General features: G+C 36.0%; 1 long non-coding RNA gene across 1 annotated transcript in view; it reads right to left on the reverse strand.

Annotated features, from left to right (window-relative positions):
• Nucleotides 1-325: 325 nt before the first annotated feature.
• Nucleotides 326-16,787, reverse strand: part of LOC107500739 — an 84,951-nt gene continuing 68,489 nt past the window's right edge. Inside the window, exon 3 of the long non-coding RNA XR_001594584.2 lies at nucleotides 326-525. This is a non-coding gene — a long non-coding RNA (uncharacterized LOC107500739). The remainder of the gene's footprint in view (nucleotides 526-16,787) is intronic.

A 16,787-nucleotide genomic window follows, 5' to 3' on the forward strand; every position in this document is an offset into this window, starting at 1 on the left:
CTTAATAGAAGGATGTTTGAAATATGGAAACAATTGCCTTTAAGAAACAATAAAAACTCACCCCATGAGATATTTAAAATTATATCAACACTTATGTTCTATCAGAGAGAGATGAAAGGACTGAATTTGTCTCTTCCGTCTCTGGTATATAAACTTTCTTGTGGGAAATATATTTTTTAATTTTTTAACATATTTTCTTTTTGAACTTAGAAATGGAATAAATTCACTCTTTTAATGAGCATGAGATTAAGATTTTGGGGGCCTGATTCATAGAACACAATATCCGCTTAGTTCTTATTTGATTTTTAACAATTAAAAGGCATAAGCTAGAGGTAGGTGCTCAGTTAGGGTTGCATCTTGCAGTCAGTACCAGCAAATGCTTTGCTCAGCAGATATTTGTGCCCACCTGCTATGCTTGTTCTGCCGTGGCAGCCCACCTGGTCTTCTTGCTTCTTGTACCTGTTGGATCATGTCATTTGCCAACTTAATCACGTCGTTTGCCCTCTAAGTGGCTTATCATCACACCTGGGATAAAAATACAAGCCCCGAACCACATATTTTGAGAACCAACAAGACCATGATCTCCTTCCGCCTCTTCTATTTTCACTTCCCACTGCAGCACCTCCGCCCTGCTCTGGCTCCCTTCACCCAAACACACCCAGCTCAGCCTTGATTCTGGGTTCTGGCTATTCTTTCTGCCTGTATTGTTCTTCCTGTAGGTCTGGTCAGAGCTGACACCTTCTCTTTCTTCAGGTCTTGCTCAGGTGACGTCTCTTCAGGGGGACACTCCTAACAGAACTACGTCAAGCAGCACACCCATTCCTGTCACCTTTCTCGATTTTTCCAGAGTACTTATTGCTCTCTTGAATCATATTCTTTATTCACTTATGCATTTATTATTTGTCTTCTCCATTAGTTAGTGGTCTCCATGAAAGAATGACTGTCCTGTCTGTTGCAGGGTCTCTGGCATTTGGGCAGTGTCCAAAACAGGAAAGAAAAGAAGGAAGCAAGCAAAGAAGGACGAAAGGGAAGAAAAAGGAAGAAGGGAGGAAGGGGAGAAGGAAGGAGGGTAATACACTATGCTATCACCACGGGGCTCTAGAAAGAAGCAGAAACACATAATAGGAACCCCCGGGGAGCAGCACATTCCTTGTGCTTAGCACATAACTAGGCATTTGAAGATATTTAAGAGAGGGTGGAAACCTAACAAATGGGCTAAAGTTTACACTTGAGGATAATCACAGAAAGGTAACTGCAATAATATAGTAGTTCCCCCTTATCTGCAGGAGATACATTCCAAGACCCCCAGTGGATGCCTGAAACCGTGGATAGTACTGAATCCTATATATGCTATGTTTTTTTTCCTATACTACATACCTATGATAAAGTTTAATTTATAAATTAGGTATAGTAAGAGATGAACAACAATAACGCTAAAATAGAACAAATATAACACTATACTGTAATACAAGATATATGAATGTGAATTTATCCCAGAGTCTAAGCTAGTGAATAGCAGAGCTTGGGGCTGAGAACAGATGTCTACCTCCAGGATTTGCACTCATAACCACATGTGCTCTAGTCACCTACAGGATGGGAGCACCCCTTGCACCAGGAAACGGGGACCTCAAAGAGGGGGGTGAAGAACAGTCTAGAGAGCAGGTGGTGGGTGGAGCAGCCATGAGGGAGCTGTGGGGGAGGCCAGGTGAGGGGTTTCCAGCCACGCTCCTGCTTTCCAGGGTGGACATGTTCTCTAGAGCCTTTTTTGACTTCCTGCTATATCCTGTCCCCAAAACAGGACTCATCCAACAACTGTTTCTTGACCTGATAAGTAGGGTGACTATGGGGGCTTCAATGAAAGTAGTAAGATGAGGTAAAGGTTGGTTGGGCCTAGGCCATCTGGAGGCAAGGAATGGAGATACACAGGAGAATAGAGCAATTATTAGAAATGTTAGGTAAATTGTTAAGTGGTGCATGAGAAGAACTGGAAACAGAAGGATTTTAAGATGAAGAGACAAACTAGGAAATTAAGGAACTTCTGTGTCAACTAGAGTAATGGAGTAATGATAAAATAGAATTTAATGAGATCATAAAACTATTAGAAATGTCTTTCGACAGATAAATAGATGAACAAATATGGTATATACATACAATAGACTATTATTCAGCCTTATAAAGGAAGGAAATTCTGACACATGCTGCAACATCGATGTACCCAGAAGGCATTACACTAGGTGAAACAAGGCAGACAAAAAAGGACAAATACTGTACAATTCAGCTTGTATGAGGTACCTAGAGTAGTCAACTTTATAAAAAGAGAAAGTAGTCTAGACATTACTAGGGGCTAGAGGAAATGGGGAGGAATAGAGAGTTACTGTTTAATGGATATAGAGTTTCTGCTTGGGATGATGATCACTTTTCCCTTTTGCCTCCAGAATACTCACTGGCGGCCCTTGCAGCTGCAGCGTTTACCCCAAGATTACGTGTCTTAACCTTACTCCCAAAGTTTGCCATGAAATATCTCGCTTTTATTATTTTTGCATCTCTCTAATATATGGACAGTCTTTCGAAACAAATTACATTATTCTATTTACAGCATTCTGTTTTTAGAGTTCCATAGCTGAAAATGTCAAATCCTAGAAAATGTAACATTTCTACACATGATGTTAAATGAATGCTAGCAGCAAGCTGCACTTTTTTTTTTTTTTTTTCCCCTACATGGGAAAAGGGGGAAGAAGTTTTGGAGAGGGCTAGTGGAGATAGTTGCACAACGATGTGAATATACTTAATACCACAGATCTATACACTTAAAAATGATTAAATTGGTAAAAAAAAAAAATTGTATATTTTTACCATTATATAAAGAAACAAACAAGCAACGAACTATGATATGGCACAGAGAAAAGTGAGAGATGGAAAGTGATTCTGCGTTTTGGACTTGAATAAATGGGGGATGTCTGTAAAGAGAGATCCAGAGGTTAGCTGAGATGCAGGAGTGGGTTTCTGAAGCAGTGGATTTGAAGGTGCCTGTGAACATTCCAACTGAATTGCCAGCAGGCGTTGGGTCTCTGTTACCTGGCCCTCAGGTAAGGAGAACACCCGAGAGAGGAGAATTTATAGAGATGTCAGGCTGAACCAATTGGGCAACAGACTCATAACACAGGTTCAGTGAGGTGCTTAGTCCATTCATTTGCTGCTTGCATATTTCTAGGGGAAATAATAGGCTATTAGAGTGTTGCCTGGGTTGTAACCTTTAAAGATATATCTTTAAGGTTGCTTTGAAGGAATTCATACACAGAACTTTTATTAGTTCCTTCTAAGTGCCAGGAACTGCCCTGGGTTTTTCCCTCTGTGGATAGATTCTCCTTCCTGAGGCTGAGTTCTTCATCCAACAGCATGTAGCCTTCACGTAGGCACCACAGGATCTAGTAGAATCGTGCCCTTGGCACCACCCTAAGCAACCTTGATAAAATGGGTGGCTGCCTCACCATCTATTCGGGCTCATGGAGAGATTTCCAGATGCCTTATCTAGGCCCTGGAATCAGCCATTCAGGCCTGACTCACCCCCACATTTGCCAGCAGATCCTGGAGGCCCACAATGTGAGGAAGTAAGCAATACACAATTGGGGAGGTCTTTTGTATGGCAACAGAGCTTCACTTTTCCTGGCTCTAAATAGCACCTATGCTATGGCAACATGACGTGCAGGGGCGCTTCTATTTTTAGTTCTTCAATGGCAACCTTCTATAGTTTTATGTTAAATTGAATGATGAGGGATGTTTCCTTTAGTGTTATGGCTTCGTCTACAAAATGACTAAAGCACCCGTCTACTTTAAGATTTTGAAAAACTGCCCCCCCCTTTTATACTGATGCATTGCCATCCAAAAATCTTCTCTTAAATTTAAATAGTTGCAAAGGATGTGACCTCCACTGTATTGGAAATACTTAAATGTATAAATAAAACTTTATCTTACTTTCAAATGAATCCAGGGGAATACTAATAGCACAATTATTTGTTAACTACTATTATCTGTTTAAAGTACTAGAATAAGATTTTAATAAACACTCTGAAATTTGACATCAACTCATTTTCTCCTCAAAAGCTCTATTTCTGTTTTACATGCCTGTTAGAATTTTATCCTAAGGTAACATATGCATATGCTTGAATTTATTTTATTTGTCCCTAGACAAATGTACATAAATTAAAATTTAATATTTTTAACAATTCCTGTGACCAAATGGTTTTAAATGTAAAAAAAAAAAATGTGTACCAGAGGAATAACTAATACAATCTTTGCTAGTATATAATTGAGAACTTTTTCCAAGTTTGATAAATAATTATTAAATATGAAGGTAAATTTTTGTAAGGAGTATCTCTTTGTGAGACACAGAGGTAGAATTGTTAACTTGGTTAAAGGAGACAATATTTCAAATGATGTCGTTTTTGATGCCTAGGAGATTTTTGCAACTTGAGGCAATGCATCACAATGGAATGCCCTTTTCTTGTCAAGGTGTCAGACTTTCTGTGAAGGTGGAAGTGGAAAAGGACGCGGCTCCTTTAAGTCGGAGCATACATGCAAGCTGAGGGTAGGAAATTGAAGGCGTGGGACTGGAGAGCACAGTCTTCATATACCTTGAGGAAAACATGGACAACCCCTCTAGAAAATCAAGTCAGAGCACTGAAAAGAAATATGCAGCAATGCATGCATCATTCTCCTCAGTCTCTGCTGTAAGCTTAGACCATTTCAAACAGATGACAATTCATTGCACTACTGAGGATGGTCAGCATACGAGATTCCTCAAATACCTTAATAATCTCATTCTTTTATTTGCCTAATGATCATTGAGCACCTACCGCATCGGGCGCTGTACTACTAGACATTGAGAATCCTGCATCAAACAAAAGGGACTCTGGGGACTGAGTCAGTAAGACATTGGATCATGAAATAAGGGATAATGAAGGAAAGAAAGGCAGAGGTCTAAGAAGATTCTCATATTTTAGCTTAGAGTACCTGAAGTAAAGTCAGAAAATAAGCCAGATTGGAGCGAGTTGGTAGTGAATTTGGTTTCTGATCTGTGGCACTGGGAAGACTAGCTGCGTTACAAGTAGAAGCACTTGGCTTTAGGGGCCAGGTGTTTAACCGGAGATACAATCACAGTTTATTATCTTGTTTTAAACATTGAAATTCAAAGAACAGTCATTGAGCTTATATTTTATACCATATACTGTGTAAGTTTCAGAGCTTCAAAGATGAAGATACACAGTCCTTTGTCCTGAAAGGCTCACAGGATAGTGAACAAGGCAGATATGTAGGAGAAGGAAAGGATATAAGTCCTGAAGAACAGGTTGAGTATGGCTCTTATGTGGGATCTGGCCTGGACATGGAGCTGGTCCTGACCTGGATCAACCAAGCTTACTAGAATCCAAGATGTGGTGAGCAGTAGACTTTATGTAATTTAAAACCCTAACTTTACAAATAAATATTGAGACAGTTTCTCCCCAAGCTGACATTCAGCATTGCTGATACTCAAAGGGTTTCTTTTTGCACATACTCACTTTCCTCGCCTGACAGCTCCACTAGAGCCATGAAGAAACATTGAAGGCCCTTCTGGAGGCATGCTGCCCCAGAATGATAGGTCACCTCTCACCAACAGCGTAGAGAGTTTTGTGGGGACCACCCACTAATGCAAGTAGAACCCGAGATATTTATAGAAAAGTATTCAAAGTCACTTTAAATATTCTTAATAACGGGCCATGGAAGCTCAAATGAAAGAATGTTCTTCATTTAAGTGAATACTATGGTTTTTCTAGCAGGAAATATGGAAATTTCATATAAGCAAATTCATCTTTTAGGGGAGGTGATGAACAAATGTCCGAATCAAAGACAAAAGGAAACAAAATATCTGGTGGTCAAAAATGCACTAGCCCCTCATTTTCACCTGCCCTGCTTTCTGATAGTTTTCCCATCCCAACTGCTTGCCACCACTAAGTAATGAGTTATTGTATTCTTCAGCTCACGGCTTTCTTCCCTGAAACACAAAGGCTTGATGGGCCCACTAACTCCTTTCTCCATCAGCATCTTCTCCGATTCCCTATAATGACCTTGCTGGCACACTGTACACAGTGTGGATAGGGTGCAGACACTAAGTTCCATCCAGAATGTTTTTGTTGAACAGAGAAGATCTGTCAAAGATTCAGTCCAGGCAGAAGATTTCCTTCTGTTCTCTTGATTGTCCAACTCTGGAAACCTAAGGCTGACCTCAGAGCCTGAACTTCCTCATCTGACAGATGGGTCCCCATTTGTTTTGGGTCCCTGAGGGGACTGTTTTAAGGCATCCTCAATTTTTTTTGCACTTGTTTTTAATGATTTAAAAAAAATAATGTAAACATGGGTATGTACTCTCACATATATTGAAATAAAATAATTTTGTTTTATTTTTTCTGAACTTTGCTTTCTCTTCTTAAGAAGAGACCCAGACTGCAGATCAAGAGTTTCTTACTGGTCAACTGATCTCCAGTAGAGTCATCATAAAGAGAGGGAAAGAAAAGAGTAGTTTCCAGAATGTTTGGCAAGGTATAAGATGTATGGAATCTGATATTCAGACACTGAGCCACTTCAGAAATATACAGAACAACCAAAAATTGATAACTCTTATTATGATGGTGGTTTTATCAGAAATTTCCACAGGATTTGTTTGTGTACATACTAGAAACTATATGTCCTGATGAGATATATGTATACTCATGCTCATGGCAGCATTATTTACAACTGCTAAAAGATGGAAGCAACCCAAGTGTGCATCAACAAACTCATGGATACAAAGCATGGGGTAGGTACATACAATGCAATATCATTCAGCTATAGAAAGACATGAAATGCTGACATATGTGAGACCATGGATGAACCTTGAAGACTTTGTGCTAATTGAAATAAGACAGCGATAAAAATAAAAGGGCACATACTGTCTAATACCATTTATACGAGGTACATAGAGTAAAGCAGTAAAATTCATAGAAATAGAGAATACAATAGTGGTTGGCAGAGGCTGGGGAAGGGATAATAGGGAATTAGTTTTCAAGGAGTATAGAGTTTCAGTTTGGGAATATGAAAGTTCTGGAAATTGGTTGTACAAGAATGCCAATATATGCGACACTATTAAACTATACATTTAAAAATAGTTACGATGGTAAATTTTATATTAAATGTATTTTATCATAATTTTTAAGTCTATCATTAACTTTGTGGATATACTAAAAAACATTGAATTGTATACTGTAAATAAGTCAGTTATGTAATGTGAATTATATGGATTTAATGTTTTAAATCCATAATTTAAAACATTATTTACCTTCACAATTTCTGCAGATTAGAATTATAGAGAGGCTGGTTCTGGTTTGGAGATTCTCCTAAGGTAGTAATCAAGGTGTCAGCCAGGACAGCAGGTGTCCAAAGGCCTGGCTGGCGCTGGAGGGTCCAATACCAAGGTGTTTCCTCGCATGGCTGGTGAATTGGTTTTGGTTTCTACCTGTGCATTGCTCAAGTATCCTTACAACATGGCAGCCGCCTTCCCCCTAAACAAGATACTCGGAGAGAAATTTTACCATTTTTAATTAAATAAATGATCCAAATCACAAGACTACAAAGAGATCAGTCTGGTATATTCTAAACCCCTTAGCTATATGTTCCTAGTGCTGATGGCTTCCAAAATATTGGTGGTTAGGTGATAGAATAAGGAAACAGAATCCTAGAGAATCCTTGAGATGTCTGTTCTGCCACGTGATCACAAAAGCTTGAGAAAACCAGATCTTCCAGGAACACTTGAGGCATGATTCAACTTTCACTATAGCCAAAGAGGAAGTGAATCTCACAATTTCAACTCCTGGAACTAATAGAACCAACATGGTATCAGAGCTATTTCACCTTCAAGGAGTGAACAAAGTTCATGTCAAATGGCCAGGAAATTACTTCTCTTACTGTATTTATGTAAACTAGAAGTATAATGGTCTTTTTCCTAGGGATTCTAGAAAACTATTTGAGCAAAGGAGTAGGTCTCATTTTTCTAATAAGTACACTAGAACTGAGATTTAGCCCAATTCGGTCTAATTTTCAGTGTTGCTCAGAGGCGAATTTATCTGAAGTTAGGTTTTAGGATTCCCATTTATATGGGCCCATCCCAAAACTCTAAGAAGTCTTTAGTGTTCAGTTGGTCTTATATTTTTAAATTTTTGAAAAAATAAGATGTTTCACAACGATCAGTTAAGACACCTGTCTCTTTCCAATCTGCTTTCTACTCCATCACATTTCATCGGATAATATTGGTGTGGTCTTACACATTTTACATCTGCCTATGACTGTATTTTACCCAAAATATTGACATCAGTGAACATAATCTGCAACTCATAAGACAACACTACAAAAAGAACATCAGGGACAAACTGATCGTGTGTTGTCTATTACAACAGCATTTAAAAGTAGTTACTTCACACACAAAAAAAACTGAAATGACCTAATATGTAAAAGAAACTTGATGTATAAAAGAAAAATATAAAAAGAAACTCATATGTAAAAAAAACTTGAAGAAGTTTTCCTAAATTTGGCGATAATTGTTAAGATTTACATGATGTGCCAATAAAAAGTTGTAAAACTGAAAAACACGTGTCCACACTATCAAAACTTAAAAAAAAAAAATCTGTCAACTGTGCTAAAGGAAGGACTAATTCATCTTTATATTCTCTTTATAAAAATTTCTATTGCAAATTCAGTGTTATAGAGCGAGGCAATTAAAGAGTATGTCACCAAAAAGCATAGGAAAAGTGTTATAGAGATATGGCAAACATTAGCTCATAAAATGTGTGGGATTTTTGGATTTGGTGATCTTTGTGTGATGCATTGTTAACTTTTTTTCAATTTGTAATTTGTAGTGCTTCTTTTCTCATTAAAAAAAAAATATACATATATATAATACATCCCACACAGAGTACTAAACTATTGAAAGTATAGATATAATAGTATTAGGTATCAGTTTAAACACTCAGTATTACTTTATTGTAATTATTGTTGTTTTTAAAAATTCTGACAGATTATATACATTAAAATTTTTATTTTTTCATATTTTGGCTATCCATTGTTATGTTAATAGGTCTGATTTGTTAATTTACAGTTAGATAGTATTTGCCCCTTCTTGTATTTAATAATTCATCATTATAATTAAAAATATTTTAAGTTTTTTATTGTTTTAAATTAATGACTATATGTTTATTTTATATCTGTGCCTAACCAAAGATTATATTAATAAAAACAGTAATATTTCTATTTATTATTACTACTGCAGCATCATAATACTCTTAGTTTTAATTCTTATGATTTAAGTTTATTCTAGTTGCATTTTGTTTTACTGGTGGAAAAAGGTGTTTACTACACACATCAATTAAGATATCACCCCTAGAGGAATAATGGATATTCAAACTATCTCAAAAAATAAACTAATTTTTGCTAAAAATCATTAATTAGTTAGGAATTTTCAGAATGCAAATGACAGAAAAACCAACTGAAACAAAACAAAACAAAACAAAATCAAGTGGAACTGAAAAAAACAAAGCCTTATGGTCATAAATGGGAAGTGTGGGAAGGGGGACTTGGCAAGGGATCCAGGCCTGAACTTCTTGTTACAGTCTTTCTCACTTCTGTGTTGGCTCTGTTCTCAAATAAACACCCTTCTCATGGTGGCAAGATGCCTTCTAGCAACTCCAAGATTATGACTCACAACCCCAAAACCAGCTTTCCTTCAACTGCTCTCGGAAAAAGCCACAGGGCTGGGTCTCCCTAGCTTTGCTGAACCTAGTACTAGGGCCAGAAAGAGGCACTAGGCCAATGGGCCATGACTGACATGGGTTCTGTTTTATTAAAGGCAGGAAAGTAGACCAGAGGCAGAGAAACAATAGCTCAGTATGACTATAGGTGTAAAAGGATCCATCTGGTGTAACAGGAAACTGGTTTTTTAGATGCTGCCTCTGAGACATTGTGTGGTGTGTTTGTGTGGTGTGTAGTGTGCATGGTGTGGGTATTGTGGTGTGGGTGTGAGTATTGTGCCTACATAGAAAACAAAATGTTCACAGTAAAACACCCATGGTGCTCAGTAGAATCAAAGAGGCCTTCCAGGACTGTCAGTAATGGAGCTCCAGTGAGGTCATTTACAATGTCGAAGCACTGTAAATTAGATTAGAAAAAAGCTACCTGGCAAAGCAAACAGTCTTGGTGGGAGTGGGGGAAGAAAAAATATAGATCACAGAGTCCAAAGTGGGTATGCTGACATTTCATGCGGTTCACTAACTCTACATTGTGGCCTTCATAAATTTCACTCAGAATTACTGTCAGTGAAATTAATGAAATCGCAGGCTGTTCAACAAAAGAAGTATCCATCTGTAGTTTCCCATTGGGTCAATGAGACCTGTACTTATCATAGGTATGCTTCAAGTCATCAAAGGCTGGGTGCTGAGTTCGCTTAAAGTACCTTTCAGAAATATTATAAAAATTCTGTAGAGTGATCTTTCTCAACAAAGTTTAGGTAACTTTTGGAGCTAGCAACACTGATTTAAAGACAACAAACAAACAAAAAATCCTTGGGTCTAGTATATCAGTTTTAATTTCTACTTTTCCAGAATAAAATCATCCTCCAACTTTCTTAAAAAATGTTTTAAAAAATATTTGTAGTTTTATTGTTGCAAAAGAAAGAGAAAATGGAGAAAATAAAGGTTCTCTGAAACTTGTCACTTCTAAAATTTGAGATGAAGAATAGACATTATGAAGATGTTATGTGTTTCTTGCCTGAAGGCTAATACATGTGTGTGCAAATGCATATGTAAGTTTGAGTGTATCAATAACATACTTAACTTGAAGACATTTTAAAGACAATTTCTATTAGTATTTCATTTCTATTTTCTGCTATATTATGTAAAAACCTTCATATGTATTATATGAAACATAATAATGATTAAGTCCTATATTAAAGAAAAACACTACATAATTGTTCTAAATCAGAAAACAATAGCAAAAACGAGACCAAATTTATACTGAGAATTGAAAGTTTTATTGAAAGTTTTGCCAGGTCTACAATTTACTGCTTAGAGATATAATTTAGGTTATTATTGCTTCTATTTCTTCATGTGGAGATGTCTGTTCTCTATTAATTATTCTATGATATGAAGAACTTACAATGATCCTAAGAAAAGGAAAATTAACATTCTATTCTTATTATCAAAGAATTTTGAATTGTCTTTCCATTGGAGTTTTTCTGTATCCAGTTGGCTCGAGTGTTGCCAAAATGAACTCTTCTTCTCATCTAAGTCCGGACCCTTTTCCAGGGTCATCACAAATTTTTGTCTGAGCTTCCACATCATTGTTCAACAATATTCTGTCCATATAATTTTCCTAAAATGTGTCATCTGTTTTGTATTTAGATCATCTTTACTTCTCCTACCAAAGAAAGGAGGGAATATTTTGTCTCAAAGCAAGGTAATCCATATTTAGCTTCAATGTCATTGATGGCAAAGCCCCTCACCCACCATCGCTATTCTTAAAATGACACTAAAATCCCACAGGTTGGAGCACAAGAGCCACAGTCCAACTTGGCTGCCAGTAGGACCCTAATCAAATATTCAAAGACAATGACAGAATTTCCCTTTACTGAGAGTAAAAGACACAAACCAGTACTGGGTGTTTCCCGATAAGGACTTTGCCAAAGATATGGTCCCCTGGGGCTGGCTCTACCCGGCACTAATTCAAATGCTCTTTAGTGATATCTGATTTTTAAAAAATCTGCTATTTGCCAAGAACTATAAGAATCTTTAGTGCCTCTCAAAGGCCCTTTCACATTCCCAAGCCACCAAGGTGAGTAGCATGGAACTCAGCAGTACAGGTCCTATTAACATTCCCACTGTCAGATGCAAGGTGCAGTATTAGAAACTGGTATCATGAGCAGGGTTGGGACTTTCTGATCAGTATTATGGCTATATTTGTCATCCACAGTATACCATGACTTTTGTTTATTCACTCTCTGGGGAGTAATGTCATGTGAAAGAGGGATAAATGTTTCTATGGCTATTTTAAAGGTAGTTAAATTGAGAACCCAGAAAATAAAGGACTCAAAGACCCTGTGCTGTTCTTTGATACAGAATTTAGGTTTCCTGAGCCTCATATTTTTCTGTTAGACTTTGCCTTCTCTGCTGGATCTTCCGCTTGTCATGCATCTTACTTCTGTCCCACCTTTTCGCCATTTAAAACAGGGCAAATAATTTCTCTCAAGGTAAGTTGTTTCCTACTCCGATCTCATATCAAATTTTGTCTTCCAGATCAGATCAAAATCAAATCTTTGAAGTGTCTGTGCACATGTATAAATTTGTAGAATGAAGAAATATTTCCAAAATTGAAATAATATACATATTAATTAAACTAGCAAAAGATGACATTCTTAAATAATCATTTTCTTAAGAAAAAAAACATTTTTCGAAAACAATAACAAAAGTTTTATTTAGGATCTACATGAGCAGCACTGTGTAACTCCTTCTACAATGATTGTCTCAATGTCCCATAACAACCCTGTGAACTAAGTATTGTGATCCTCGATTTATATGTAAGTAGGCTGAGGTGCAGATAAGTCACATCACTTGCCAAAGTTACACAGCTGAGGGATGCAAAGCCAGAATTCGAGAATTCAAGGAAAAGTGTAATTCAATTACGAAGCTGGGCTTCGCACCATCATAACTTATTAATTCCCATGATTTTTTTGATAATTATCAAATTGCTTTTGATAATGTTTTCATAATAGTTTAACATTTAACACATGGAAAATATTGGTGATTTCTGTTTCACTTTAGTAGTCATCAATCATGAGACACTTAGAAGACAAAAGATTTGCCAAAACTGTTGTCAAAGATGTGGAGAAATTAGAACTCTCATCTACTGCCAATGGTAATGTAAAATGATGTAGCTGCTTTTTAAAAAAAATTTGAGGAACTTCCCACTTGTTTTGCACAGTGGTTGCACCAATTTGCAACTCTACCAATAGTGCACAAGAGTTCTCTCGCCAACAACTTATTTGTTTTTGTTTTGGTAACAGCCACGTAACAGGTGTGAGATGATATCTCATTGTGGTTTTGATTTGAATTACCCCTGTTGATTAGTAAGTTTGAGCATTTTTTCATGTATCTGCTGGCTGTCTGTATCTCTGGAAAAATGTCTTTTCAGTTTCTCTGCCAGTTTCTCAACTGGATTATTTTTTGATGTTGAGTTGTACTAGTTCTTTATACATTTTGGATATTAATCTCTTATCAGATATATCAGTTGTGAATATATTCTCTCATTCAGAAGATTTTCTTTAGGTTTTGTTGATGATTTCCTTCATTGTGCAAAAGCTTTTTAGTTTGACGTAATCAGCTGAATGTAATCCCATTTGTTTATTTTCACTTTTGTTGTCCTTTCCTGGGGAAAACTTATCCAAAAAATATTTCTAAGGTCGATGTCAAAGAGTTTACTGCCCATGTTTTCTCCTTGAAGTTTTATTACACTTCTGGGCTACCTATCTGAAGAAAATACAACACTAATTTTAAAAGATATATGCACCATTATGTTTATTTCAGCATTATTTACAGTAGACAAAGTATGGAAGCAACCTATGTGTCCATTGATCAATGAAATATGTGTACATACATACATACATACACACACATACACAAATGTGCACACAATGGAATATTACTTAGCCATAAAAAAAGAACGAAATCTTATCTTTGCAGCAACATGGATAAACCTAGAGGGTATTATGCAAAACAAAATAAGTCAGACAGAGAAGGTCAGATACCATATGATTTCACTTACATGTGAAATCTAAAAAACAAAACAAATGAATAAACAAAATAAAATAAGATAGAAACAGACTCACAGACATAGAGAATAAACTGGTGGTTGCCAGAGGAGAGGAGCATGGGAAAATGGGCAAAAAAATTAAGGGCAATAAGAGATATAAACTTCCAGTTATAAAATAAATAAATCACAAAGATGTTATATACAGCACAGGGAATATAATCAATAATATCTTAATAACTTTGAACAGTGACAGATCCCTTTATCATGGTGATCATGGTGATCACTTTACAAAGTATACAAATGTTGAATGAAAAAAACAAAATAATAATAATAAATAAAATGGTGTAGCTGCTATGAAAAATAGTATGATGATTATCCAAAAAGTTAAATGTGGAATTACCATTTGACTCAGGAATTCCATGCCTAGGTATGTACCCCCAAAATTGAAAACAAGGTCTTGAAGAGATATTTGTATAGCAATGTTCATAGAAGCATTATTCACAATAGCCAAAAGGTAGAAACAACACAAGTGCCCATCAATGGAAGAATGGATATGTGGTATATCTAGAAAATGGAATATTATTTAGCTATAAAAAGGCATAAAAGTATGGCACATGTTGCAACTTAGATTAACCTTGAAGACATTATGCTAAGTGAAATAAGACAGTCGTAAAAAGGACAAATACTGCATGATTCTAGTTATAGGTGGTACCTAGAATAGTCAAATTCGCAAAGACAGAAAGTAGAATGGTGATCTCCAGGGGCTAGAGGGAGAGGTAGGCAGGAGTTAGTGTCTAATGGGTACAAAGTTTCAGTTTGGGAATATGAAACAGTTCTAGAGAGGAATGATGGTGATGGTTGCACAACAATGAGAATGTACTCAATTCCACTGAATTGTCCACTTAAAAATTGTTAAAATGATAAATTTTATTTTATTTATTAAAATAAATACAAAAGACTTCCCAAAATCATAAAGGCTTGTCATAGAGAGTTCATAGTCATCTCTTACTAAAGTCTTACTTTTGGCTTTTCAGAGCTATTTCAATATGAAGACTTGATAATCATAGATTTTATCATTAATTACCCTAATTTTCATTTTCATTACAGTCTGGTTTGTGAATCTATGCACCAATTTAGTTAACAAATCTCTCTTTAAGAGCTTATTTATGAAGTAATATAATGCCCCTGCCTTCAAGAGGTTTAATAGCATATAAGTAGACAAATAAGCACATTCTTAAGGCAGATAACAAGTAACAAGAACCAACAATAGGGAGCACTGGCCATTTGGCAGAAAGTGTTAAGTGCTTTATGTACATTAGCTCTTTTAATCCTCATAATAATTTTAGGAGCTAGATTCTGCTCTTATCTTTATTTCACACACAAGACACATCTTAGAAAGTTTAAGTAAGTGGACTAAAATCACAGAGCAAGTAATTATTAAAGCTAAAAGAGAATCAAGACCACAAGGCAAGAAATGTTCAGGCTATGGAAAAGTCATCCTAAAGCAGGATGAACTTTGAAGGCTGGGCATAAGCTCCAGGAAGAAATGAGTAGAAACAAGTTTAACCTAATTTTAGGCATTGGGAAAACCATTTTGTATGATAATACTGCAAGTAAACTATGAACATAAAAGAAGATATAATTTAAGCTTCAAAATTAATGAATTCTATTTCTACTTCCAATTTAAAAAATCTAAAGCCTCCAACTCATGCTCTAATAATGGAAAACTTCTCTAACCTGGTGAAGGAAATGGACATAAAACCCCAGGAAGCTCAGAGAATTCCAAAAATTGGGGATCCAAAGAGGCCCACACCAAGACACGTCATAATTAAAATGTCAAAGGTTAAATACAAAGGAAGAATATTAAAAGCAGCAAGAGAAAAACAAATAACTATATATAAGGGAAAACCCAAGACTGACAGCTGATTTTTTCAAAAGAAACTATGCAGGACAGAAGGGTTTGGCAAAAAATATTTGACAGAATGAAGACCCAGGATATACAACCAAGAATACTTTATCCAGCAAAGCTATCATTTAGAGTTGAAAGATAGATAAAGAGCTTCCCAGACAAAAATAAGCTAAAAGAATTTGTCACCACCAAGCCAGTAGTATAGGAAATGTTGGAGGGACTTCTTTAAGAAGAAAAAACATGTATCAAAAACAGGAAGAAAGAATGGCAACAACTACATTCCTATCAATAAGCACCTTAAATGGAAAAGAAGTGGTCCAACCAAAAGATAAGAAAGGATAATAAAACAAGACCCCTATACATAAGAAAGAAGAGTACAGAAAAGGATATTGCTTTGATGGACCTAGAAGGTATTTAAGTCAGACAGAGAAAGATACACACTATATGATTTCACTTATATGAGGACTCTAAGGAATAAAAAGAACAAACTAATCAAAAACAGACTCACAAATATAGTGGACAATTTGGTATCGGACAGAGGAGAGAAGGTTTGGGGGGCTGGGAAAATGGAGTAAAGGGCTAAAGAAGTACAAATTAGAACTAATGAAAGTAGTTGCAGTGTACTTGCTAATAAAAACACACTTTGAGGTTCTAATAACATAGAATTTGTCATGCATTTCCTGTGAAAGTATTTGCTAGGGAAATTTTTTAAAGTAACCAAAATAAAGATGTAGCCTGCTTGAAAGTGAAGTCAATAAACATGAAGCTCCTAGTAAATCATTATATATAAATATTGCTATTTGGTTTAATAGCAATATAATGTGATAATTACTAGTGATGTCTATCTTCTTCTTATTGGGTAATAATAATAAAGAATTTTACTATATATCTATATCACCTATCTACTTCTTTATAGTTATTAAGGAAATGATTAAATGTATTTATACCTTCCATTTTCTGTTAGTAGAGACACTCTATGAACATAAAAGCAATACAATTATATTTCTTCAAATATTCG

The sequence above is a fragment of the Rousettus aegyptiacus genome, unplaced genomic scaffold (assembly GCF_014176215.1).
Source record: "Rousettus aegyptiacus isolate mRouAeg1 unplaced genomic scaffold, mRouAeg1.p scaffold_m13_p_15, whole genome shotgun sequence".
In the NCBI taxonomy this organism is placed as follows: domain Eukaryota; kingdom Metazoa; phylum Chordata; class Mammalia; order Chiroptera; family Pteropodidae; genus Rousettus; species Rousettus aegyptiacus.